The sequence below is a fragment of the Anser brachyrhynchus genome (assembly GCF_964034855.1).
Source record: "Anser brachyrhynchus genome assembly, chromosome: 3".
NCBI lineage: Eukaryota > Metazoa > Chordata > Aves > Anseriformes > Anatidae > Anser > Anser brachyrhynchus.
The window spans coordinates 55,076,333-55,103,425 of record NC_137696.1 but is presented as its reverse complement, the minus strand read 5'-3'; the positions used below and the strand labels follow the sequence as shown (position 1 = coordinate 55,103,425).

General features: G+C 40.6%; 1 long non-coding RNA gene across 1 annotated transcript in view; it reads left to right on the top strand.

Annotated features, from left to right (window-relative positions):
* The first annotated feature begins 2,904 nt into the window (after positions 1-2,904).
* Positions 2,905-27,093, top strand: part of LOC308192133 — a 120,777-nt gene continuing 96,588 nt past the window's right edge. Inside the window, exons 1-3 of the long non-coding RNA XR_013948586.1 lie at positions 2,905-3,200; positions 11,712-11,789; positions 15,326-15,468. This is a non-coding gene — a long non-coding RNA (uncharacterized lncRNA). The remainder of the gene's footprint in view (positions 3,201-11,711; positions 11,790-15,325; positions 15,469-27,093) is intronic.

Genomic DNA, 27,093 nt, shown 5'->3' with positions numbered 1-27,093 from the left:
ATTTAAAAAACCCTTTTATAAGTATCAAAGCTTGTCTGGGGATAAGGAAATAAGAACAGTTATGCCCTGTAAAATAAGCATGGTGACATTGTGAGCCCTAGCCCTATGTAATTCAAACTTTTTGCACTTAAACATGTTGTCCTGTTTGGAAGATTGAATTTGTAAAGATTGCAGGATAATGTCTGTGATTTGGTAATTATTTCCATGCTGATGTTTTTATATTTACATCAAGGAAATTAGAAGGCCTGTTTATTTATGTGCTGGTAAAATATTAAATGATACCTCATTCTTGATTTAGATGATGTGAGGAAAATGCATAGAACAGATGCCAAGAAAAAACTTCTAATGCTGGGCAGGTTTCTATGGTCTTTACTTAATGTCATTATAACAAAATTTGTTTTGTGCTAATGCAGTTTCAGCAGGGAAATATTCAACAGTCAGGCCATCATCCAAGAGTAGCAGCCATAAGTTGGGCAGCCAGCCCAAAGTCACTGCAACAAATCAAATGCTGAAAATGAATCTAATCTCCAAAAATTCAATAAAATACATAAACATAGAGGTTAAATTAATGTAAGGATTGTATTTGGAGAAGGGGAAAATACATAAATATATAGTATAATTGTGTCTAATGTCAAAGGGAAAAGTATTTGGAGTGGGATAGCAAACACCACAATTCACTTGAAAACGTGATCAATATGTTGGATAGAAGTATAGCTGGTATTTAAAATTTGTTAACCTGTTAAAGGGATGCTACCAAAATATTTAGACATAAAATGCAGTTACAGTAGTTAGCTGTATAGAGAAAGAAATGTAGAAGAGTAATTTCTCAAGAACACAGACCTATTTTACACCGTCCCTTGGGCAACCAACTGATGGAGTGCACTTAAGCAGGTGGAGCTTTATGAGCACAAAAGTGGTTGCTGATGCAGTGTGGTTTGGCAGTCAAACAAATCCCTTCCATGGAGATGTGTTGTTCTGAAACAGGATCAATGAGGCTATTCTTTAGAAGAACTAAAGGGAAGGGCACATCTTAAAATGTGCTTAAATGATAGCTGCAGATGGAGGTGTAGACAAACGGATGTCTCTATGGAGTCTTTCCCTTGGCATGCATCCTGCTGAAACAGAACAGCCTCTTAGAGGTATTCTACCTTGCAGAACCTGTGCTTGAAGCCAGAGCACCATGATGGGAAATTTTGAAAGTGAGTGGCAGTGGCCCTGACACCCATTAGCTGATCGTTAAATGCCATCATTCAGACAGCTGACAAGTTTGGCTGAGCTGAGCAAATTTAGAGGAAGGCTGCTATGTGGGTGTCTGAGGCACTCAAAGGTGGGAGCTAAAAATCTTCTTGCAGGACTAAGATGTACCAGCGTGATCCAGCCAGGAGTAGGTTGAACTGGAGAAACAAGAGACAGGTCCTGCACACACTCTGACACTACCGGTGAAATGGATGAAATAATTTCAACTCTCTTTATTTGAGTTATTTGGTGTCTGACAATGACATGAAGGATATTTAACCTCAGTCCACTATCAGTAATTGTATGGGACAACTGCTGTTCTCAGTGCCTCCATCCACAATGGCTGTGCGGGTGCCTGCATGGTCACCACTATAGGCAACCAAACTGGAAAATGCTGCTTTGAGTTTTTGATGTCTTCCAGCCTTTCTAAATGGTAAAGCACATGCATTATTTTGCAGTAAGGTTCATGCAAAAGACTAGAAATTTTTTCTCAAGGTGAGAACAAGGTATGTACTAGAACACCAGAGAAAGATTTAGAAGCAGGAGTGGGAAAATATGTGAACTGAAGAACAAAGTGAACTGTTGAGATTAGACAGAGCTCAGTGAGACACAAATATATCGCAACACCCAATGAGCAATAAAAGCACAATGATATCCACCGGAATAGCAAAGCCTGGCAAACTATTCAACAAAATCTGCCAAGATCATTATTTCTGAGAGGAAAAAATTTGATTAGGTCTCTCTTGATTGCTGGGAACATGACTTGAGTACACTTCAGAAAATGCTGAGTTATGCCATTTGTGCATTTCTGCTTATGGAACTGAAATCTATAATATTATTTTAGCTGTGAACATGGTTCTTATTTTACATTCCTGAGTAGCAATAATTTCACTGTGTCTTCCAGTGGCATCCAGATTAAAAAAAAAAAAAAAAAAACCTGAAGAATCTTACCAGAAATTTATATAAATTATATATATTTAAGGTAATTTCTGTGCTTTCAATGAACATCATCCTTGTTTATTGGAGCATTACTGAACTTAGAATGTGCAGTTATCTTCTTTTACTTCTCTGCTGTCTCATATTCCAGGCTAAAACACATGCTTGGATAGCACAGAAAATATGAAAATTAGCCAGGTTTGAAACTGTTGCTGAAACTGCTATGCTTTTGTGCTGCTGTAAATACCCAGAGTTCATGGCGTTAAAATTTGTGATATAAAAAACAAACAAACAAAAAAAAAAAAACACAAAACAAACACAACACAACACCACCCTTTAAAATGAACATTAGTGAGAGAGCAGTAGCTACCAGAATGTTTATCCTGCCACTAATCTGCTTTTCTATGACAAGACAGGAGGGAAAACAATTTTCCTCCCATGGACTGAAAGGCTCCACTCCAGGGACACCTCCTTTAGATAGAAAGTGACCTAACAAACCACTTGCCACTTGTGGAAATTTGAGTACAAGAATAGTCCTGGGGATTTCATGTTGAAAATTTTACACTTGGTGCCCAAGTGCTTTGCTGCATTCTCTACCTGGGTTTTTGATGAGATGAGTTCTAAATTGGTGGATTGCTGTAACCAAAATGCCCCCAGCACATGCCGTGAGTCATCAGCTCTTAGAAAAGGGTAAAGACACTTGCTTACTGCATGACTCTGTGATTCAAGCAAGCTGTGCGAGGTGGTGAAGTGAAATCACTTCATTTGTCAAGGGAATGGGTGGTAATAGGTGTTGGAACCTCTCACACTTCGTTTTTAACACAATATCCAAAAACTCTGCAGTGCACAACAGCAGAGCTGTCTAAGCATCCATGTTCATGTGCCACATGCCTATCTGAAAAAGAAATTAAATTAAGAGAAAACCTATCAAAGATTGGAGTTTTCAGGGCTGCAAACGGACAGAATAAATCTGCACAGGTCAGATACACCATGGCTGGAAGCACAGATAAGCTCTGCAGCATCTTGGGGTAAGCCTGCAATTTTTAGCTATATTTCTGTTGTGTTATGAATGAACATGATTTTCATTTGTACAAATTTACTCTTGTAGTCTTCTACGTCCTTTCTTCCATATCCCTCCTGGTAAAGTGGCAGAAGTTGAAGAAACTCTGTTTGGTGGAGCTTCCACAGGGAAGTGGATGGCTATGTGAGAACAGCCGACAAGAACTGATCACCCACAGCTTGAGTTTGCTTTACTTTGTACTTGGTATCTCCTGGTGGCTTGTCAGAATAGCAATACTTTTCTGATTTCTGTGGTCATCCCTATAGCTACCTTGTTTTATCAGCTCAAAAACATAAGTTGCATCCCTGGGATATCCTGGAAACAGGATTGGAGACTTAACCTTGGCTTCTGTATTTCTAAAATATTATTAATATTAATAATATTATTATTAATATTGATTTTTATTATTATTATATTATAATATTATTGCTCTCCCATAGGCCATACCTGCACAGAGCAATCCACTTACAGAGTGACTATGCTGTAATGTTCATGCTGAGGACTCACCCTGATCCCAACAGTGGCTGCAAGCAAAAGCCCAAGGCAGGGATGGAACAGAGCAAACACGAGGCTCTTCCCTCAGCCTCTGACTGTTTGTAGCTTAAGGGGTTTCTAGAGCTGGCGCATTTTCTCCGTTAGCAATCTATAATATATCTTTATTGAAGTGCTTGCTCTGCCTCCCAAGGGCGTAAGCTTCAAGCATTCACAGTGGCCTCTGGCAAGAAACTGTGTGAGTCTGTTGCACAATGGAGGAAGAACCACATTATTTTGTTTTGAGGATCATTTCATACCCCTTAGTTTTTGTACTGAAGAATACAGAGTGCAATTAATCTTCTCCACCTTCTCCATCAGAGAAGCATGTGCTCTGTTAAGCACACACATAACAGAATATTAAATGCTTGATGAAGCTCAATGGGAGTAAACAAAACCTTAGCCCATGCCTAAACACAAGCCCATCTGCAAATGCGTTGCTGAACATGAAGGCTCCAGCGTCCCTGCTGCGGAGCTAAACTAATTTTGTTCTGTTTTAAAGCGGAACTCCCTGTTCTGAGCCTTTGTTTGGGTTTAGACATTTAAAAGGCCACTTCTAAACCTGTTTTCTTAAAGACAAACTTTTTCCCTCTATCCCTGTTTGTTACGTTCTGCATCAAAAACCTGCTGGCATATTAAGGCATTAAATACAGTGTGCATGCCATTCCCACAAACCTTGCATTCTTCTAACTCCTGCTTATCTCCAGTTTCCATTTGTTCACTGCCCCTGGTCAGAGGCAATCAGCCCGAGGAGAGAAGTGAGCACACACACTCAGCTGGCAGTCCCACACAGGCCTGAAGATGCAAAAATCCTGCAGGCTTGTGAGTGATTAAACGACCAAGTGAAAGCAACCATTACATGAGTATTGCTGTGTGGCTCCTCTGGTGCTTGCACTACTCTAATTCTGGTGGATTATTTTATTTGTAAAAATCCTGATAAGTATACGCATAGATAAAGGCCTAGAAGTAAAGGAGGGTGACTTAAAAGACTGAAAATCTTCATGTATATGCCTGAGAATGCCTCTGATTAAAGCCTCCCAAAGTCCTTTTCCCAGTCCCCATCCCTTTCATCAAAGCTTTATTTCTGGGTATGTGGTCTGCAGACATTGTAATATCCTAACTACAGAGCATGCAGCAAGAACTTTCTTAATAAGCTTCCCCCCACACCCTTTTTTTAATTAACAGCTAAAAAAACAGTCAATATAATAAGTTTTAGTGACCAATAGAGTTAGATTATTACAGTGTTAGGTGTCCCAGCTCAACATGCCATCTGCATGTTGAATGAGGAGTCACCTGGAGGTATCTAATAGAAAATAAAAGGTTGGGGGCAAATCCAGTGCCTCCCCCTAGAGTTGGGAGGGGGTTGTGGGGGAGTGGGGAAGCACTTCAGGTAAACACCTCTCCTTTGTCTTGCAGGGTGGTGTGGAGGCTGTAGCGCTCATTGTGATTATCCAGGGTTTAAAATGTTGACCTAGAAAAAGAGAGTGTAGGCTTGATTCAATTTTCAGCCAAAAATGTTTCAAGACAACATCTATCAGGATGTGGTCCTAGACACTCAACTGCCCACAAAGACACTTTATTTTAAAGAGCCTTAACAAGTCAAAAACATCTTGATGACCAGGTAGCACAACACCAGGCTCCTTCTCAACCTAGTTTCTAAATCCCACCATCAACACTTCTCTTGTGCTTTTCCTCTTTCTTGCCTTCCCCTATGCACGCTAGCTCAGCTCTGGCATACTACTGGGGGAATGACTTATTAATAAAGAAACTTGCACATTTTATGCTCCTTTCCAAAGCAAGCGTTCTCATGAGAACATTATACATAATATTATATATTTTGCATATCTCATTGTGCAAAAGATATCACTACAACTTCTGGCATTTCAGAAATGAGGGAAATGGTGGCATTTGCTCACATAATAATATAAGTAACTCAAAGTCAACAAGCGGTATTTGTGCTGTGAAGCCTAGACAGTCTAGTGTGAGCATTGTTGAAAATCCTGTCCCTGGTGGCTAATGGATGCACTGTGTGCGAGCACTCAGTGCTGGCACCACTGACTCCCCAGAACCTAGGTGGGATTTTGGATCTCATTTCCTTCTGGGGCTGTCATCTGTCATAACAGACGAAAAAGTGTATACATGCGATCTGTGTTTTATTCAACAGCTTGCAAACATTTGCCAGAAAGAAGAAAAACAGGGTGAAGAAAAGATATATTGCAGCAGAGAGAGGGAAGATGGGGTGTTGCCTCACCAAATAGGAAATGTCTCCTCTCTTCTTCTTCTTAGTCCTCCATACAAGATATTCAAAAACAGCCAGCAAAAGCTATAGTTCAGAATGGAGAAATATTACGAGTTTATAATGTGAAGAATTTGTTTTTCTTGCTGTCTTTTTCTTCTTTCCACCAAATAACCAAATCATTTAAGTAAAAATTTAAAGGAGAAAGCTATACCTTTAGTGGCGGGACAGTCATTGAAAACACCCGTTTACTGGTAGATTTCCAGAACTGATAGCTTTGGGGAAAGACATAAAGTAAAGAGAAAAGAGAAAGACTAGCGAGCGCCTTTACAACCATCCCCACACTCTTCATCTACCACCTTCAAACAGCTGGTGCCACAGCTGGGGAATCCTGAACTGGGCTGAAGTCCCTCAGGAAACATATCACTGAAAAACAGGGAAAACCTGAAAGTGGATGTCACGGTGAGGGATGTTTTTTCAGTTGAGGGAGTTCATTGCAATCTCTGTCCTGCACAGAAAGGCCACACTCTCCTGGTGGAAAATGCCTTCATGAGCAGATTTGATGACAGCCTCACAGCAGAGACCGACCCCTCACCTCAGCGCTGTAAATGATCTTTAAATATCACAGGCCCAAGCTACTGAATGCCTGCTACCACAGATTTTTGGTCCTGACCGGTGGTCCTGACTCCTCGCATGGTTCATGTCTTGCCCTCAGAGAGAAGGAAGGGGAGAAAAATAGAGCCAAGTCAGCGCAGAGAGCCCATTACTCACCATGGTGTGCTGCTGCACCGGTCAGCAGGGGCTGGCATTAGGGGGAGGTTATAGAAATGGCAGCTGTTATGGCCTGGCACAAATATAGAGGCAGATTAAGGTTTAAACAAATAATGTGAACTCCCTTATATGAGTAAGGTTTTGAGAGTTGTCACAAAACGTATTTGGGATATTGCAATGAAACTCGCTATTTAATTTTGTGAGAATGGAGAAACCAGCTTGAAAATGTAATGAAAGTCATAGAAAGTGAGGCAAAGTGCACCAAGAGAAGAAAATATGCAAACACTCTTGGGCTTGTGTGGGTTGGCAACTTTGTCAAAGTGTTCCCAGCAGCACCAAGAAGGTAGAAATAAAAGGCTCTGGCTTTACAGATCCTTGTGTTTGTGGCATCCCAATAAAAGACTCAGTCACCCACATATGCACCAAAGTCTGCTGCCTTTGTACAGTTCCAAGCACAAAATGCTGTTTCAGATTTTTTTTATTGTGTTCTGTGTCTCGCTGACTGAAAAATATGCGTGATATATGGTATTTGCCAGAAATACACAAATGAAGATCCTGTTTTAAATATCAAGTTCTGTGATGTTTACAATACGACTTTGCCGTGGGCTTGGTCTTTTATAGTATATGATAATGCTTTTGCATTTGGCAAAAAGCAGCTGTTTACCCTGCAAGTAGCCATTTTGTGACTGGCAGATTTTCTTAAATTCAGCTATTTTCTCTTCTAATTTCTCCCCTGAGATATTCCTGATGGAATAATGCATTCCCCTATCATAATATTTCACATCACAACATCTAATATGAAGGGGAAGGATGGATGAGACTTTCCTACAGTTTTCCTCATATCTCATCCCATTTCTGTGATTATTCCGTATGGGGGATCTTGACAAGGGAGGCCAGATGCCTAGGTAGCATTTTGCAGGGCAAACCCTTTGCTGTGGAAAGGACAGGTTCTTGCAATGCCCACCTGAAAAGGCTTTTGCCTCAACTGTGCATGGCAGGGCAGAGCTGGGCCAGGGCTCTGTGGCCCCAGGGCACCTTGTAGCACCAAGTGGCTTGGTTTCCTCCATCTTCATTCATTCTCTGTCCCTGCAGATTTCAGGACACTGACCTCAGTGACATAGGATTCGTTCCTTTTGTCTCTCCAAAACTGGGTAAAAAATTAGTACCTGTGGAAACTCAGATTTCTTTGTATGGTTTTGTGCAGGGACAAAATTTTCAGTTCTCTGTCTGTAGAACAGCCGATGCAACAAGTTCCTTTCACTGCTGTAACTGGATGGTGTGTCTGTAAAGCATGCGGGGTGTTGAGAATGCAAATGCTGAGTATGTGTCAGGTGTTTATGGAAAAATACAGGCAAACCCTGAAAATCTGAAATACTGTTTCAGCCAATATTTGCAACGCTTGATTTGGTCATTCCTGGACAAACCGCCCTTTATCTGTATTATTTCATAGTCAATTAGTAGAAGACTGTCAAGCTGGCTGACTGGAAATCTTTGCTGCAGTCTAATCAGAAAGGGTAGAGCTGTGAACTCACAAGGGGAGCAGCCATTCGCCCTGCTCATTGGTTTTGTCACGGCTTGAACTAGCCAGGTGCAGCACTGCTTACTGCCGGGACTGGGGTGTTCACACCCTGATGCAGGTGGTTAATTTGGTCAGGAAAAGACGATCACAAAGATTAACACAAGAAAACAGGATCGTACCCTGCTTTGTAGTGTAGGCTGAAAGTTTCACCGACATCCTGGGACTTAGCGCTGCTTTCTGCAGCATCTGGCCTATAAGAAATACAAACGCACGCATGTGAAAAAGATACAGTATACAAAGAAAGAAGTAAAAGATACAGCTGATAGCAATGCTTTCCCAAAAATATTACGGATTTAAATGTTGATCAACACATCAGCACCTTCTTTCATTACTTACTAATGTGCAGAACTGGCAGTCCCAGAAGAACTGCTGTAACAGCCTTCACACGCTTCCAGTACGTTTCTCTTAAAGTGCCTCCCAAATTAACTTGACTTCAGCTGTTACCCCTCTCTCCATCTGTTCTCAAGTGTTCCCTTGCTATGCATTTGTTGTATTTTTGAGACACTGCAGTTTCTGTTGGTCTTTGAGAAAAAAATATGGAGAACCCCCATAAGGTTTTGAGCAGCCTGACTTGCCGGGCTTCACTTTTAAGGATGTAAGTGACAGTTTTAAAGGGTTTTCTTTGTGGGGCTGTTGAAGACTTTTTTTTCCACCTTAGAGAGGATGTCTTTTTTTTTTTTTAAATGTTTTTAAAGTGGAATTTTCATTTTCATTTCTACTGTTTGGTCAAAATGAAACTGAGCTCCAAGGAAGGTGACTTTGCTCATTCAGATTATATTGATATGGTTTCTTACACACACACACACAAAGCTATAGAAGGATAAAAATGATGAAGTGTCTGACGGTGCATACCTATCAGTCTTCCCAGATCTTAATTTTGGAAGGACTAGGGGGTTTCTGAGTTAGTCTTTCATCAGACTGTCAGGACATTATTTTTCTTATAAACTATAGGTTCTGTTTGCATTTCTGTGGCATCTTCCATCCCAAAGGACTGACAGCTTTTCACCTTCTATCCATCTGGTCTGTCCTCACCCTCTATTGAAGTACAGCTGCCACAGTCTCAGGAGCACAAGCAGGAAATGTGTTTAATTGTGTGTAACAACACTGGCCCACGGTGAAAGACAGAAGCAAGGCAGAATGCAATAGAAACAGCAGGGAACCTTTAGATAAAAGTGTAGCTAAAAATGAACAACTACTAATAAAAATTTCTGAACGTATTAACATCTCACTTCATCTCTTCCCCTACCTGTTTTAAGCCTGTTTGTACTATAGGTATTGTGTGGAGGGTATCCTGTCTACCTATCCCACCCTAGAGCTAGTATTTTGATAAATACCCATTAATTTCTAACTGATTCTGAATTTTCTTAGGTAGGAGACGCTTTCTGAGTCTCAGAGGTACTCCTTGTATATTATCAGTGGGTACCAATGTTTCCCAACCCACATACTCATCCCACCAAAACCCAGGCTCCCTAGATAGCCCAAGTCACGACTGTCAAATTCATGATTACTGCTGAAAGTGTTGGTCGTAACAGCAGTACCCTGTTAATGCATGACAGGCACATCAGCAAATGGGTCAGGATCATCCCAGTCTGCCTGGGGAATAAGGTGGTTCAGGACCACATGAGCACAGATGTTCAGGGGCTCCAGCTGCTACAATGGCACTGCCAGTAGGTTAACAGCAGCAGTATTTTGGGACTTCTGTTCAATGCTGCATGGTCAGTGATGTGACTGTGTGCAGCTTCCCCATTGTTCTCTGCAGAAAAGCAGGGCAGCAAGCATGGCAGCCCACAACATACCTCCGATGTGCTCAGTTTTCTCCCCCGGAGGCTGCTCTCGGGGTGAATGAGAGGCAACAGAGCAGTGGCATGCTGACAGGCATAGACAGGGTCCTTGGCAAGTAATCCCCAAAGCAAATGGCATATCACACTGAAGGATTTCAGCCCCAATTAGCTGAAATTGTAGCGAAGAATGTTTACCTAGTGAAAAAAAATAGTTCAAAGGGGCAGAAATTTGTTGCAGTCAACGAAATGCTGTTTGTTTAATGCAGAGGAAAGTAGTTAGGTCATTCTTGCAGAGAGAAACTCTCAAGAGTTCTGTTTTCAGCAAGGTTATTCTGATTTAATAACACACAGCATTGTCATGCTGAGGCCATATGGGGGGCAGTACATGCTCTAGAGTCGTCTTTAGCATTGGCCATTTTTTTAATCATCCGTGAACATGAGTTTTGGGTGATTCTGCTGTCAATCTGCTGGAGAGATTTGGTATTCATGGTAGCAATCCCCTTCCTTCCAGCCATCTCGGTGGACTCATTTGGTGATGTCTATCACATGCAATTATGTTGAAACCCCATTAATTAATTAATGTTAGTTACTAATGGTTATGCAATTAATTGCATTTGGAATAATATAAAATTGAGTAAATAACTTCAAAGTGTTGAGTCCTATTTGGCAAGCTAATAGAGCTCATCCTGCCCAATTACACTGATAAGATTTTAAACTAATTGAGCTCACACTGTGCCTCTCCATTACCTGACATTCAGAAGCATGCAGAGAAGATTAAAGGGATTCAGGGGATGGTGTGCTTGTAAAACCAGGAATAGTCACTCCTGGTTCTCATTTAAGCATAAATACATATTAACTCACAACTGAACAATACTTTGCATGGAGGTTGCCATAGAGATGAGCATTCTGAGATTTTGGGGGCTTTTGCTGGCATTTCAGGTTAAAAATAAAGACCCAGGTTGCCCAGGACGTCATTACACAATGGCAGGTGCATATCCTGCAGTCCAACTGCTTGCTCACCACAGCACTACAGGAGCAGAGGACTTGCCATAGCAGATTAAAACATTTGTTCATCTAACCTGACATTTTGCCTTCTGCACTGATATTCTTGAGGAAGGTAGAAGGCTCCCATAATGCCTATTACCTATCCAATTATTCTAGGTGGTGTACAGGGAAGAAACATCCTTCGAGAGCCCTGCAGGCAATTAGCTTACACCCAGAAGTGTGTTATTCAATTACCCTTATTATTTCAGCATGCCAAGCAGCAAGAGGTGGTTAATGATTGCATGAAATTTTCCAGCCTTCAAAAAAAAAATCTGCTCAATGTTACCAGAACCTTAAATCTCATGCCAGCAAACCCCGTGTGAGGCCCACAAGCTGCACTAAAACTGAGGGAGGGTGAGTGACAGATCATTCATTTGCATGGCACACTGTCTTTTTGAGCCTCTTGCTCATACCCACAGAGTCAGTCCTGAGGAACATTTTACAGCAAAATGAAGTTAATCCAGAAGCAAATCTGTGTCTTTTCTGATGAAGTGCCTGTCTTTTTGTTTGCTCTACAAAAATGGCTGTTTTTTTCAGAGAAGGTTTTGGGCTGCTAAGTTCTCAGTTTCTGCTGCAGCACTTTGGATTCAGAAGGTGCTGGTGACCACATCCATGGTATGTTGAAGTCTTCTGCAAAACACCCTGTAATGATGGAGAGTTTCTGATAGAATGTTGTGAAGAAATGTTTTTGGAGGATTAATTATTTTTCATTGAATAAGAATGGGCAGTTGAACTAATTAACAGATTGACTTCTTAGAGAAGAAAAGTGAAGTTCATGAGGTGGAACAAATTAAATGTTGAAAATTGAGTTGTCTTTCAACAATTGTCTTTTAAAAACTTTGCAGTAGAGATTGCACTTGAACAAGTATTTCTAATGTCACGGAAAACTGGGGTCAAAGATACCGAGCTCCATGTAAAGTATATAACAGTACCAAAACCATTCCCCTTGATGAGCAGTGGCACGGTACAGAAATAGATTATTAATAGACTTTTTACAAGAAAAGATGTAGTAAATAAGGAGTGTAACAGCTTTGAGAAATTATACGTTTGATATCTATTTCAACCAGACAAGAAAGAGATCTGGTCTGGTAAGTTTCTGTCCTTCAGAGAAAGCATAAGGGAGTAGTTGACCAAATGAGTCTGCATTTTTGATTGTACCAAATGAATGCTGAACTTTGTCAAACAGACATTACAAATGGGCTGCAGGTGAAATTTCACAAGACCTTCAGTCTCTGAAGGACATATACTCTGATTAAGATGTATTGAGTCATTACTTATTCAGTAAGAGACAGTTAAGTTCTTCCTGCTCAAAATTCAGGCAAAATGCTTTATCTTTAAGGCTCAAAGAAATTAAACTCCTTTAAGTGTAAAAGTGTCTGCTAAAACCAAAGGTGGGGGGTGAATCTCCCTCACAGGTGAAGATTCTAATTCAAGTATTTAGGATGTCAAGAAATCAGGTAAAAAGCAGTCTCATATTTTCATCAGTATTGATAGGATCAAATGTATATTCTATACATAAGTATTTCTCCACCTGTTTCTGTGGCAGTGCCTCCATAAACACCAGGCCTAGTTTTGGCCAGTGTCACATTTACTAAGGAATCATTTAATTATACTGTCTTTGCAGGAAAAGACTACTTTTTTAAATGGACTTTAAAAATGGACTAGTTAGGGAATGTGAATGTTGGTCTCTGAAGTGGATGGTGGTGTTTTGGGCACTGCCTCTGGACTCACAGACAGTGTCATCCTTTAAATTCTGCAATGGCAGACCTCTTATTTGTGGCAGGCAAAATCCAGTTGCCTCACGATGGGTCACAGCAACTGCACAGAGACAAAATATCACTTTGCCAAATATATTTGATTATTGCAAAATTCTTTTCCCCTAATACCGCTTTTTCCTGTAGCAGGTAGTAGGAAAAAGTGAGACTAATTAGATAAAAATGCTCTATTTTCCACACAGGGATTAAAAAGTAAATGTGTGTTATCAATTCAAACATTCTTAAATATGTACAACTGTAGCTTATTGAATAAAATGAGTGTGAGAAAAATGGGTGGATTTACCTCTTCCATTAATCAAAGGAGTAAATTGCATTAAGATGTTGATATTTTGCTGGAATAGAAAACATATGATTCTGTGAAAGACATGTAGGAAATAAACCCTGAACTGCTGCAAGTCTTCTGGTAACTGCCGCCAAGAGCAACAAACATCAGAGGTAGTTGAATAATCACCAGCAGAGCAGAACAGCCATTAGACATAATGATAGAAAAGCTTCTTTCAGACTCACAGACATTCACCTTTCAGTGCAATTACAAGCTGGCAGAAGAAAACAATTGGCTTTAAAACAAGATAAAGAACTAGGCAAAGAACTTGACTTTTACTGCAAGTGACTGGACTACAAGTAAATTCAGCTACTCTGCCCAGAAAAAAAAAAAAGTGAGAGCAGATACTCTTACATCCTTAAAAAAAATATATGTATATATATATATATAAATAAAATCAATCTACTTTAATTCTTACATCTTAACAAATCCAAGAACTCCCCAACCTCTCTGAGGACCTCTCAGGAGAGCCTTTAGATTGACATCCCTCTTCAGATGGGTGCAGAGAAATGAGGAGCCATCACTGGCTGATGAGCAGCAAGAGCAGGATAAGGGGGAACACTGTAAGGCTGTGCCTTCTTCCATGACATCTGGTGGAATGCTGTTGGCTTCTTAAGTTATTTTTATTTTGTGAAGGAAGTTGCCAAAGAAGATGTATTTCAGTATGTATTTCAGAAATAGCAGTATTTCTCCAATCAACATCTTTAAATGACTCCAGTTATTTCATGCTGAGAATATTAAAAAATATATAAAACGTATACCTCGTCCCTGAGCAAGAGGGCTCAGGACTGCATTTCCTCTGTGTTCTTAAATGTTTTATTTTTATATTTAGGAAAGAAGAGAGGCTTTTAATTGAATTTCTCTCAAGTTATAAAAATGAGAATACCCAGAATTTTATAATTGAAGAAAATAAATTACATGGCACCCATCAGAAACAACTGCTGATTTTGGCCATTCCAAGCTGAAATGATGGCACTGGCAATCTTCTAAAGAAGATTTTCATGAGGATTTAATGAAAACTTTAATGCAATTTGATTTTTTCAGAGTTAAAATTTATTATTTTAAAACTTTCTGCAGGAAGCAGTTTATGAAAGAATAAGTGACAGACAAACAAGTTGGTGGGCTCCTCAGAAGTCAGGCTAGTCCATAAATTACAATGGAAAATGCAATTTTATTTAATTTTAAATATATTTTTACCATTTTTTCTTATTGTAAGCTGCATACTCCTCTCTCTCTCTCAAAGAGAAATTGGTACCATATCATAGAGATGTAAGCCGTTTGTTCTATGCTGAAAACCAAAACCCAACAAGGTTTCAGTTCAGAAATATTATTTTTCAGCTCAGATTCAGGAAAAAATAAAATAAAATCTATACTCTCTGCTACTAAAGGATTATCTTGTCGTGAACAATTTCATTCTCTTGGAATTCAGACCACTATGCTGTATGGAAGGTTTAGTTTCAAGAATTCAATAAAATGATAGGTTGACCAGATCCTTTTTGGTCATTGCATGCATAGTAATATTTTACTGATGTAGGTTTTTTGAGAACACTCCTATACTCCCTAGAAAGTGTTTGCTCCCAACAAAATGGTGTATGTAAACAAAGAGAAATGTGAGACTTTGTTGTATGAAATAGCTCATTAGCTAATTACCTTCAGCACATGTGGAGACTTCAGGGGATTTTACAGTAACCTGAAAAACTGTATTCAAAAAAAGCGTCAGCATGACAGAGATGGGATATATTTTTCAGAAGAAATGTAATCAGTATTTCTAAAACACTGACTGACAGAATAATCAAAACCAAACCAGGCTTGTTACAGGCAATTGAGTAAATAATATGCATGCCTGAAGTTACTTTATATACTGCACTGCAGATTTACTTGATGGTTCTGACGGCTTTACTAAGAAGAATGTATTGCTTCTCAGGAAAGTGATCGTCATCATCTCCATCTCATGTCTAAGCAGGACTAAACATAACTTCTTGCATAAATATATGGAATAAGAAGCTGCCATGGAGCTGACTGATGGGTGCCTTTTAAAACTCTGTTGGTGGTAGTGTGAGAGGACCAGGAATTCACCATGTCCTGTTGAAGATCTCTTAGAGGACAGCGCTGAGGGACAGCTGTACCCTGCACCACTCTGGAGCCCACACAGGAACGAGGGTCCACGTGTCTTGGTAATTCAGCTCCAGTATTCAAGGTATTTCATACCACACAGGTACAAAACCAATTTATATATTCCAAGTTATATTTGTGGATTTTATATGTACAATGTGTATATATGTATAACTTTCCAAATTGCATATAGTGAAATTTTCAGGGTGAAAGAAAAGCGGTGAAGTTTTCTGTTTCCTGTGTAGTTCTCGCAGGGTGAAGACCCAATTCAGCCTGCAGACCCAACGCTGTAGGTGCTATGCAACAAAGTAATTTTCACTTAGGTGAGTAGACCAGCTGAAATCAGGGCCACTTTTTGCACTGTACTTGGCACAGAGATTTATTGAAAGGAGGAGAAATTGGGAGGAAAAAATACCTTCTGCTTACACAGACAATGCAATTTTGGCTGAAATAACAGATATTATTTCTAAAACTGACATATAATATAACTTTCCTGTTATACTCAAATATCTTTCATAACACCAAATATTTTTGTCTAGTTGTAGTTTTTGTCAAGTCATGAAATATTGTAGAAAATGTAATTTGTGATTCTTTACTATTGATGTTTAGCTGGATTTTAATAGTGTGGTGAAAAGCACTTTATAGCCAAAGTATGCAAAAATTACTTTTCTGGCTTGGTTAGTTTGGCTTATAGAGTGTTCACTGAAGGAAACACTCACATGAGTGCTTGGCCATTAGCGTATTAGGGCTTTGCTGTATGGAAAAGCATTTAAGCACTTAAGCATTTCACTGAACTGAAACCACATAGTGTAGAACAGTATTACAAATTGTCATAGGTAAGTACATTAAGCTGGAGCAGAAGAAAACACTTAGAAGGAGGAAACTTGGGTGTTTCTCAGAAGTAGGAAAAGATTAGATGATGTTCTTTACAGCAGAAAATAAGTGTGGGAGGGGAGGTAGAACATAAAATATATTCCTGAAAAAAAGACTAGGAAAGAGGAAAAAATGAAATGGGATAGAAGCAAAATGTAAGAGGGGCTGAGGGGGAACCTGAGATTTTAAGAACAACTTGAAGTTTAATAAGTTGGCATCCTTGCCAGTCAGTTTCCTTTCTGGATGCACTGAGGGATGATGTTAACACCTCAGAGGAGAACAAATTGCCTGAGCTTCCTGGCTCTCATTATTTGCCCCACTAGTGACCACCCTACAACTTGCCCTAGCAATGTTGTAGAAGGATGTGATCCCCCATTGCTCCCGACCAACCCCAGTGGTAGCTGTGTCAGTCAAGCATGCATCAAGATGGTGCTTCAGGCTCATCAAACACCATTTGCAACTCAAAGATTTTCTCTTCCTACTGCTGTGCTAATTTAGGGCCCAAATGAATCCCTGGAGTTCAGTTTCACCATTGAATTCTCCCTGGATTGCCTGAATCTATATTCATTTTTCTTCTGCTTCTCCAAAAAATGGCTTTTAATAACAATTTTACAGGACACATTTACAGCATGAGCTTTGTTGTCTGTTGTTTTTCTTGTATTTTCATTCAGGAAGACATTTTAAAGTCTAGTAAATTTTTACAACATTTGCATACTCCAACTGTAGGAACTTACATAGTGATTTATAGCGTGAACATATAATCAAATTCCTGGCTAGGACCCCTACTGTGAAATTTGACTGTTCTTCCACTTTCACATTACATTTAACAGCATGTAAGCTCTGCACAAAATAAACTTCTTGTAGGCATTAAGCTTCATTCTCTTGTTGGAGAAAAAGTGTCTTCATTACCCTGCCAATTATATAACACTTTCCTTGTTAAATATAAATATGTAAATGTACACATACTTTATTTGTATTTTATTTTTTTTTAATGTTGCTAATGGATGATGTAGTTCTTTACTATAAAGCAATAAAGATATTGCAATATGCAACAAAGAACACACTTTATGCAGGAAAGAATACAAAAATTCTGCAGCCAGAAATAACACTGATATCCTCTAAAAACAACAGTGCAGCAGTGCCTTGGCTAACCTGTGTTACCTGGTGCTTGCTCTGACATGTAGTTATGTCACCCAGAAACCAAGAGAAGAGCAGGGTGATATTTCAAGCTAAGTGTTATTCATGTCAGCATCTTGGAGACATTTGATCATCAGACATTGGTGCAATACATTTGAAAACTCCTAATTTGCCAGATTTGGAGGAACTCAGCAGCAGGTGATTTGGTGGTTTTTTTCCTCCTGCTTTTGTCAAAGTTTTTGAAACAAGGATCTCTTTGGCATTAATGCATTCAGCTGCTCCAGTGGCTTCAGTTTCCACAAACTGGTAGCCCTTTTGTCTTTCATTACTTTGCTGATTCACCAGCGCATCAAGGACTCAGTGCCAGTCCAAGCACCATCGAGCATCAGCAGCATCAGTTACCCACGCTAAAGCAATTATTCCATTAGAGGGTTCTCATTGCCCTCATCATATGTCTAATTTCTGCATGATTAAAGTGTGCACTTGGCACTGCTGATGAGCTGGACCTCACTGTCATCCCCAGCATTGGTCCCTGCAAAGGGTGACAGTTTGTTCCCAAGCTCTGAACAGCCCCAGGCTGACATTCTCAGACCTTTTCTGAAAGCTGTGGTGTTTCCTTTGAAGGTCAGTTTTCCTAAAACACGCACAAAGCACTTGTACGTCTCTGTGAAGCCCTTCAAGCAGAGATGCATGTCTTGCCCAAACCATGACATGAAATTAAGGAACAATGTCCCAGTAACTAAGATACCCTGAGGAAGTACAGATGTATAAAGCTGCCTCTCCGTGTGCATTTGATGGCTGATTTGCTATTGCAATCTCTGACTCTCTTTTCCAAGGGAATCCTCTTTGTCAGTTTGTTCCTTCTGCTGCTTCCTGCACACTATTTAAGCACTGGGCCGAACACAGTTATCATTTTCCTCGTGGACTTTTTGGGTTGCTACCTTAGTATTTGAATTTATCTTATATTCACTGTTTCATAACAACAGGGTAGGGCAGCTTCAACCTCCCACCCGTCTCTGCTTACAACTGCCCTGCTTGGTGAGTCTCGTCAAACCTCAGCTCAGGAACACTGCCTGTAACTGTTTCTGAAAGCATGCATATTCTATCTTTTTACCTACTCTGCATATTCATTTTCCAGGAATTTGCTAGTTTATACTTAACTAATACACTAAAATATATTTTTATAAGCAACTCATTTCTTAAAGTTTATTTTCCTCACTGATTAAGAACCAAAAACCTTCTAGGAAGCAACTGCTAACCTAAAAAATATGACATCTCTCTATTTCCTTGCAGCTGGCAAGTCAGGGCACAATGCCCTTTTTGCATAATAGGCAAGATTATAATCTGCCTGGATTAAAGATGGGAAGTGGTAGGCAAGGTTCACACCAGGCACCCGCTCCATTCTCCATTATTTCTACTTCTTTCTACTGCCAATCTCCTGGCATGTTTCCTTTCACCTCCAATCAGCTCCCCTTTGGTCCTTTCTCCCCTCACACCTACACCATAACTCTGCACACCCTTTTTCGCTGGTAAAATCCTTCACGCCCTGCTTCCTGCCCCTCCTGCTGCTGTCTAGCTTAGCAGCATCCCTCTCTCCTCTCATCATTCACATCTTGCTTTGATCTCTGGCTGCTGCAAGAACCTCTATTAAATTTAAGCTGTTCACAAAGGCGGCTGTTTGATAACCTCACGTATACTAAACAGCTCCTTTGCCTGGGTGATCCCACTGACTTCAACAAGAGTAATAGTATTGAACTTTGTACATTAATAAACAGGAAAAAATATCATGAATAAATCAGTTGGAAATATATTTTGTATTGCAGCTTGGCTGTGAAACAAATGCACATTTTCTAATAGTCAATTAATATTATACTAACCGCTAAAACACATGTATCAGACGACAAGACCCACACACAGGTTCATATTCATAGGCAATAAATCAAGCAGGAAGAGAAGAACTGTGCATTACTTTTACAAATAAGCACAATGATCTTGCAGCCTCAGAGATCACTGTTTGATTTAATCCATAAATCCTAGAGAGAAAAAACAGCCCCCCGCCAAAAAAAAAAAAAAAAAAAATTCTTGGTCTCAGAATTCATCTTTTCAGCTCATTATTTATTTCCAGCTTGTATATACTGAGCTGGGCAGACACTAAGGGGATGCTGAACAGCCCTGAGCTGCAAAGAGGGGTCTTCCAGGGCTGGACTGTGATACTGTTTGGATGTGACACCTCAAGGGCAGTAAAACTTTGGCGTCTTGTTTGGCCAGCTATATCCTAAATGACAGACTGGATACAAAATCTATGATGGAGTGTTGGAAGAGCTGCCAGGGGAAGTCCATGCCTGGCTTGCCCTGTTTCATACAAATTTTGGTAAGCACATTCTATTGTTCACTGCTGAAATTGGGATAATGTGCTAAGCAGACTCTGGACCTTATATTGTGTTTGGGGGGTCAATGCCTACATTTTTTTCAACCTAAATTCAAAAATCACTTCCATCTTTTTAGAGCTACAACAGATCTATTACAGAAAAAGTTGCAGTTTCCATATCCCTTAGTTTACAGCCAAAGTTTTAAAGATATTCTAGTAATTTACCCAAACTATTAGACTCCTGTGACAGATCCTCTCCTGCTGACAAGTGTGAAAAGGCACTGTCAAGGAGATGGCAAAGCCATATGTTACAATGTCTTTAATCAACGAAAGGGGTTTTGCTTCCTTCCAGACTTACACAATTGCATTAAGATTTAATTGGAAATACTTATCTCAGGCTTCCGGACACAGATTTTTCATGAACAACTATGTTTAATGAGCAGTATGATCAAGACAAACTTCTATACTGAATATCCATCTTCTCTGATGTTCTCCAGCACAAGAGGGGAAAGCTTCTCCCTCTAAGCCTTTCTGTAAGAAGCCAGTCTCCCAGATATGTCAATGCCAGATGAAGATGCTGTGTTGTTGCTGCTGTCTTCCAGTCAAGTAGTCAAATAAGAAATTTTGTTTTGCTGCCTTTTAAGAACTCTGAACAAGTTGGCATCCTAACGTTTTCTTTCTGCTCTTGCAACTCCAAAAAGACCTACTGTTCTCATTTTTACTGTTCATGTGAAAATTCAGAGTGCTGTACATTATCAAAGCCTGGGAATATATACTCAGTTAAAATAAATATGGTGATTCTCCTTAAAAACAAAACAAAACAAAACAGGTGTAGGCAGGTAAACAGTTTTATATTCAAATCAGCAAACAGAAGCTCCTGCTTCCAAGAAAGAAGAAAATGATTGGCAATAGGCAGAAGGAATGAGAAGAGGAGCAGGAGAAGAAAGACTATTGTATGAAGGGGTAGCTTCCAAAGAAGAATATAAAGTGGGGTTGCTATAGAGATTTATGGTGTTCAACTGTTTGTTCAGGGCCCAAGTTTGCATCCCTGGGTATTTCCAGGCCAGCCACCTCCCCTAAGTACCTTGGGTTGTATTCAATGCCCAGATTGAAGCCGTGGTACCCTCTCTCTGGGTTCAGCAACTTGCTGCTGGATGCTGAGCAAGAAAGCTTGTGTTTCCCTTTGCAAACCAAGATCCTCGATCCAAAGTCAACACCAGCCTCCAGCCCCAAGCATGCAGTAATGCAGCATTACAAGGGTTGTTAAACTGCCTGCAGAGCTGTTGGCAAGATAGTTGTACTACTGCTAAAAGCTATAGAAATATTTTTTTTTAACTCCAGGAATAGGCTATCTGGCTATACTTCCACTCTCAAAAAAAGGGAGAAGCTAGGTCAGCTTTTTTATTTTTATTTTTTTATTTTTTGGTGGAAACTGCTTAGGGGAGTTGTGGATGAACTTGACATCTTTGTAATCTTAGATAATTTCAGAGAAGCTTTGATCTTGGAACTCCATGAAATTAATTTTGTAGGGAGACTTCACAGGAATGAAGAATTAGACTGCCATCTTGCTCCTCTAAGGTCGCAGAGATGACTAATATCACAGTTTAAAACACATCATTTTTGCTCTCTAATTAAGAAAAAACACCTTGGTTAATTGCTTAATTCCAGGTATAATACATAGTCAGTAATATTAACTGCTGCATTTATTTATGGTGACACTAGCAACAGGAAGATGTAGAAGTAAAAGAAAAATGATAAAGAAAACTCACACTAAAAAAAATTTGTAATCCTCTAATTTCTCCAGGAAAAAAAAAAAAAAGGCTTAGATAGAAAATATTGATACCAGAAAAACAAACAAAAAAAACAAACATAATTTATCATTTAATTATGCTATTCTTATGATTCTAAAACACACTGCTGTTAATATGAAATTACCTCAATGTGTGTTAAAAGTAATGCCAAATGACACACGTAAAAAATGCTTTGGACGGTATGGTTAGGTATGTTTTTTATAGAGGCCATGACTTACTATAAATTCTGTTACACTATAATGGTGTATATATTTCTGGTATATCTACAGAAATGCTGCATGTCCGATCAGGAACTGCACAAGCTCAGTGTGGAAGAAAAGACAATGACTGTGATTACTGGCATAACTGCTTAAGAAGGCCAGGCATAAACAGCACGTAAATGTAAATTAGGGGTCAGATTTTGGTGGTACAAACAAGAAAACTGGGAAGCAAAAGCTTGCCTTTTCAGGTTTAAAAACAACCACAAGAAGCACTATGATTTGATTGAAATTAGAAATGCATCTATGTTCTTTTCCTTTTAATCATTCAATTTTTAGTTCGGTCATTTAATGGCTTGATAAAATCTGTCCTCAGTTATTAAAACATTTCTGTCTGAAGATGTTTTAACATCCCAAGGACTTGCCTTAAATACATACTTAATACTAAATAAAACTGAAGCAGAATATCTGCAGTCCTTCATTTTCATATCTAATGTATACAAAGCACCACTTAAAAAGGAAGCAAAGGGCTGAAGGGCAATTATGGGTCCATTTACTCATTTTCCTTTCAGTTTTACACCTGTACCAACATTATTACATTTACCAGCTCTGCATTATGCCATAAAGCCTTTTCAAAATAATTGGAAAGAGCAGTTTTATTGCTGTAAACATCAAGACAGGAAGCTGCTGACTGCAGATGGGTAAGAGTGTCTTTAAAACAGGGATGCAGAAACTAATATTTCTATGTGCTCCAAACAGACTGCACTTGCAGAGACATCGGTGAGACACTGGCAAGCTGTGGCCCTGTAGAAGTGGAAAGATGCTGGTGTGTCTGATGTACTGTATTTTGGTGTCTTCCATTATGATTCCCTCCAAGATGGATGTAAAGTAGCACCTTCTACTGTTTCATCCATCTTGTTTGTAAGTTAATCTAGGGGCATCTCCAAAATGATAGCTGGAGCGCGAAGTGAAGCATCCTTTAATTTAAGGGTGTCACGCACCAAAAGTAGGAGTGCAGTCTAGGTGAGATCAATCCGCTCAAACATATCCCAGGTCAGCAGGTGGGAAAACTTTTGACCAGTTACAAGATGTCACACAGGAAAACACTGGCAGGGCAGGGAAGAGCAGGTGAACAATTTACTGAGTTTTCATCCCTTGAAGCACTGTCTCCTCTGTTTAAATTAAAGGTAACTTCTCAGGACATGAAGGAGAGAAATGTGTACCTTTTCCTTTTTGCTGTTAAATGGACTTCATGACATTGCCTTAAAAGCTGCAGTTTTCAGACAGAACAAGTACTGGGAGAAAATGGGTCCATTACCATTTTGTTCATGGAAGAGTTTGAAAAATGTCCAGCCTGGCTGGTGTGCAGCCTGAGATAACTGCTCTGAGTGATGTAGACAAGGAGAGCTGACCCCATGAAGAGCTCTGAAAACTTCAAATCTCTGTTTAATTCTGCTCACTGTGTCCCATGCCAATTTGGCAGTGGTGGGGCATAACATCCCCGGCTCCACACTAAGAGCTCACCTGAAGCTCTTATTCCTCACAAAGCATCTCCTGCACTTTTTTCCCTATCTAGTGCATCTGAAATTTTCAGAGAGTTTCTCACATCTACAGTGTTATACTCTGAGCCAAATTACTCCTAATCAGTCACCATTTACCACAGCCTTTGCTGAATACCTCTGCCAAAATTCATGTCACTCCCATGGCCAGGGCATTGAATTCCTTTCCAGGGAAGATTTAATTGCAGCAGCCAGCAAGTTTCTGACCCTTGCTGCTCTCCTTCCCCAGCTGCTTGCTCCCAGCCCAGCTCACACTGCTGCCAGCACACCAGCACAGGTCCTCCTTTGCTACCCACAGATGGCCACACATCTTCTTCTCCATGGCTGCAAGTCTGGGATATGAAGGGAGAGACACCGAGATGCAGAGCCAGGGAGTGGGAGGATAGGTCATTCCCTTGGCATGGACCTACATCCAGAGCCAGCTTTAGTAGAAATATGGATAATGCTGCCTGTGCACACAGCAAGGCTCACTTTGTGAGTGTATATGTACATCATACAGGTTTGTTGCTTGAAAATTGAATCTTGTTGTTTGTGCCCAGCTGGGGAATTTCCTCCTCAACAAGTTCTGCTGCTGGTACCTACTGGGATTTCCTTCCCTGTACTGGTTGGTCCTGGACTCTGGTCAGGTTTTCTCTCAGGGTTTAACTGGTCTCTTGGCATTAGCTGGTGTACTGGCTCAGCAAAGTAGAAGGCCCATTATGTGCAGAGGCTAACAAATATCTAAAATGTAATGCAAAAAAAGTAAGAAAAAGTCATTGAGTTATTTTCTGCAAAGCTGTATGGAAAAATGAATTAAACCAGATCCTGAAGAACTCAGGTTATTTCCATGCAGAACAGGAGTATACAGCTGTGGTGCAGATCGTAAAGAAGTCAAATTCAGTTTTTATATTTACCAGGTCCAATGAGTATCACCAAAGCAGCTTTATCACTGCTCCCTGAAGTGAGACAGCGCTTGACATGGAAGAGGCATTACTCATGGTGACATTTCTTGACTCTGTGCCTACATCAACATACTCCCCTTTTGCCAGCTAGACTTCAACATTTTTCCAAGTTCTTTTCATTTCATGGTCATCTCCTTAGTTCTTACTGGGTATCTTTCTTCTTCTCCTTCCCTGCATATTCTATCTTACTTTTTCATACAGCCCTCTAGGCTCTACAGCTCGCTTCCCACCCAAATTTGCTGCTGCAGGATTTTCCAACACCACTTCATAAATACAATAACTAAGATGAAACATACATTAGACAATCTTTTTCTTTTTTCTCTTCTCTCTCTTTGTTGTTGTTGTTGTTGTTGTTGTTGTTGTTTGCTTGTTCTGTTATGGAAACTACTGTGACAGTCACTGTATTTCTATATTTCTATTGAGCTGGACTCTGTATGTATTGAAGGCAGACACTGTAAGTCCTGTCCAAAGGCTTTTTGTAGATATCTAACTGCACTCTCCCACCACACAGTACTTCCGAAAGCAGTTGTACATCTCATTGTGGCAGGCTATCACAGGAGTATTGCTGTAGCCAGGACACACTAAAGACATAAGTAAGAAGAGTTTTATGTGAAGGTCTTCTGAGGGCAATTGACATAACTGGTTAAAGGAGACAAATGTTCAAGAGCACGAACTGTTCTTCAAGAAGGCTGATATGTCCCAAACTTGTTTGATATATATATTTTTGCCATCGTGTCAGTTATTTTACTGAAAGACACTACCTCACCCCTCAAACCTTACCTTGTTGGAGCAATCTCTGTAAAAACCAGATTGTGGGGATTTTTTGAAGTAACTATCCTGTTGCTATAACAACCGTACCTTAACATTTCACTCATTCTTGATATTCACAGAGCAAAATGGAGTGCAATTTCCAGTTGTTTTCTCTCTTGTATCCTGATACAGTGTCTCCAGTACGTCCATGAGTAAAACTTGTAACTCATGTAAATCACAGTATCACAGTATCACAGATTTCTAGGTTGGAAGAGACCTCAAGATCATCGAGTCCAACCTCTGACCTAACACTAAGTACTCCACTAAACCATATCGCTAAGCTCTACATCTAAACGTCTTTTAAAGACCTCCAGGGATGGTGACTCCACCACCTCCCTGGGCAGCCCGTTCAAATGCTTAATAACCCTTTCGGTAAAGAAGTACTTCCTAACATCCAACCTAAAACTCCCCTGTCGCAACTTTCGCCCATTCCCCCTCGTCCTGTCACCAGGCACGTAGGAGAACAGACCAACCCCCACCTCGCTACAGCCTCCTTTAAGGTAACTGTAGAGAGCGATAAGGTCACCCCTGAGCCTCCTCTTCTCCAGGCTGAACAAGCCCAGCTCCCTCAGCCGCTCCTCGTAAGACTTGTTCTCCAGACCCCTCACCAGCTTCGTCGCCCTTCTCTGGACTCGCTCGAGCACGTCCATGTCCTTCCTGTAGCGAGGGGCCCAAAACTGAACACAGTACTCGAGGTGCGGCCTCACCAGAGCTGAGTACAGGGGCACAATCACTTCCCTAGACCTGCTGGCCACACTGCTTCTTATGCAGGCCAGGATGCTGTTGGCCTTCTTGGCCACCTGGGCACACTGCTGGCTCATATTCAGCCGACTATCAACCAATACTCCCAGGTCCCTCTCGGCCAGGCAGCTTTCCAGCCACTCATCTCCCAGCCTGTAGTTTTTTTTTTTTTTTCTTCTTATTAATTTCGGCTCGGCCAACTCCTCCGCCAGTTCTTTCAGTACCCTCGGGTGCATCCCATCCGGCCCCATCGACTTGCGCACATCCAAGCTCCGTAGCAGGTCGCCAACCATTTCCTCATGGATAGCGAAGGCCACATCCTGCTCCCCATCCCCTTCCACCAGCTCAAGGCACTGGGTATCCAGAGAACAACTGGTATTGCCGCTAAAGACTGAGGCAAAGGCGGCATTAAGCACCTCAGCCTTTTCCTCATCCTTAGTAACTAGGTTTCCCCTCGCATCCAGTAAAGGATGGAGATTCTCCTTAGTCCTCCGTTTCGCGTTGATATATTTGTAAAAGGATTTTTTGTTGTCTTTAACGGCAGTAGCCAGGTTGAGCTCCAGATGAGCTTTGGCCTTTCTAATTTTCTCCCTGCACAGCCTCGCTACATCCTTGTAGTCCTCCTCAGTGGCCCGCCCTTTTTTCCAAAGATTATAAACCCTCTTTTTTCTGCTAAGCACAAGCCGCAACTCTCTGTTGAGCCAGGCCGGTCTTCTTCCACGCCGGCTCGTCTTTGGACACGTGGGGACGGACCGCTCCTGTGCCATCACGATTTCCTTCTTGAGGAGTGCCCAGCCTTCCTGGACTCCTCTGCCCTTCAGAACCGCCTCCCAAGGGACTCGGCCAACCAGCGTCCTGAGCAGCTCAAAGTCAGCCCTCCGGAAGTCCAATACAGCAGTTTTACTGGTCCCCTTCCTGGCCTCGCCAAGAATAGAGAACTCTATTAGCTCCACTACTGCTTGAGTTTGGACTGGTGCAACCAGATTTCCACTGTACCAGCTTGTGGTACAGCAGTATGATACTCATTGGCACTAATGAACAGAGACAGCAATAAGCCAATAACTGGGTTGTTTTGAACCAAGCTATGTTCATGTTCAGCTCCTAGAAATGCATGGCTGTAGACCCCAAACAGCAGATATCAACAGTTGCACCCAATTTGCTTCCCTCCAGAACACCAATACACACTCTCTGCTCCAAGTTGAAATCCCAGTTCAGTCTTGAAGATTTCGAAGTCTGAAGGTTTGAAGTCTGAAATCAGAGACTCTCCTTGGAT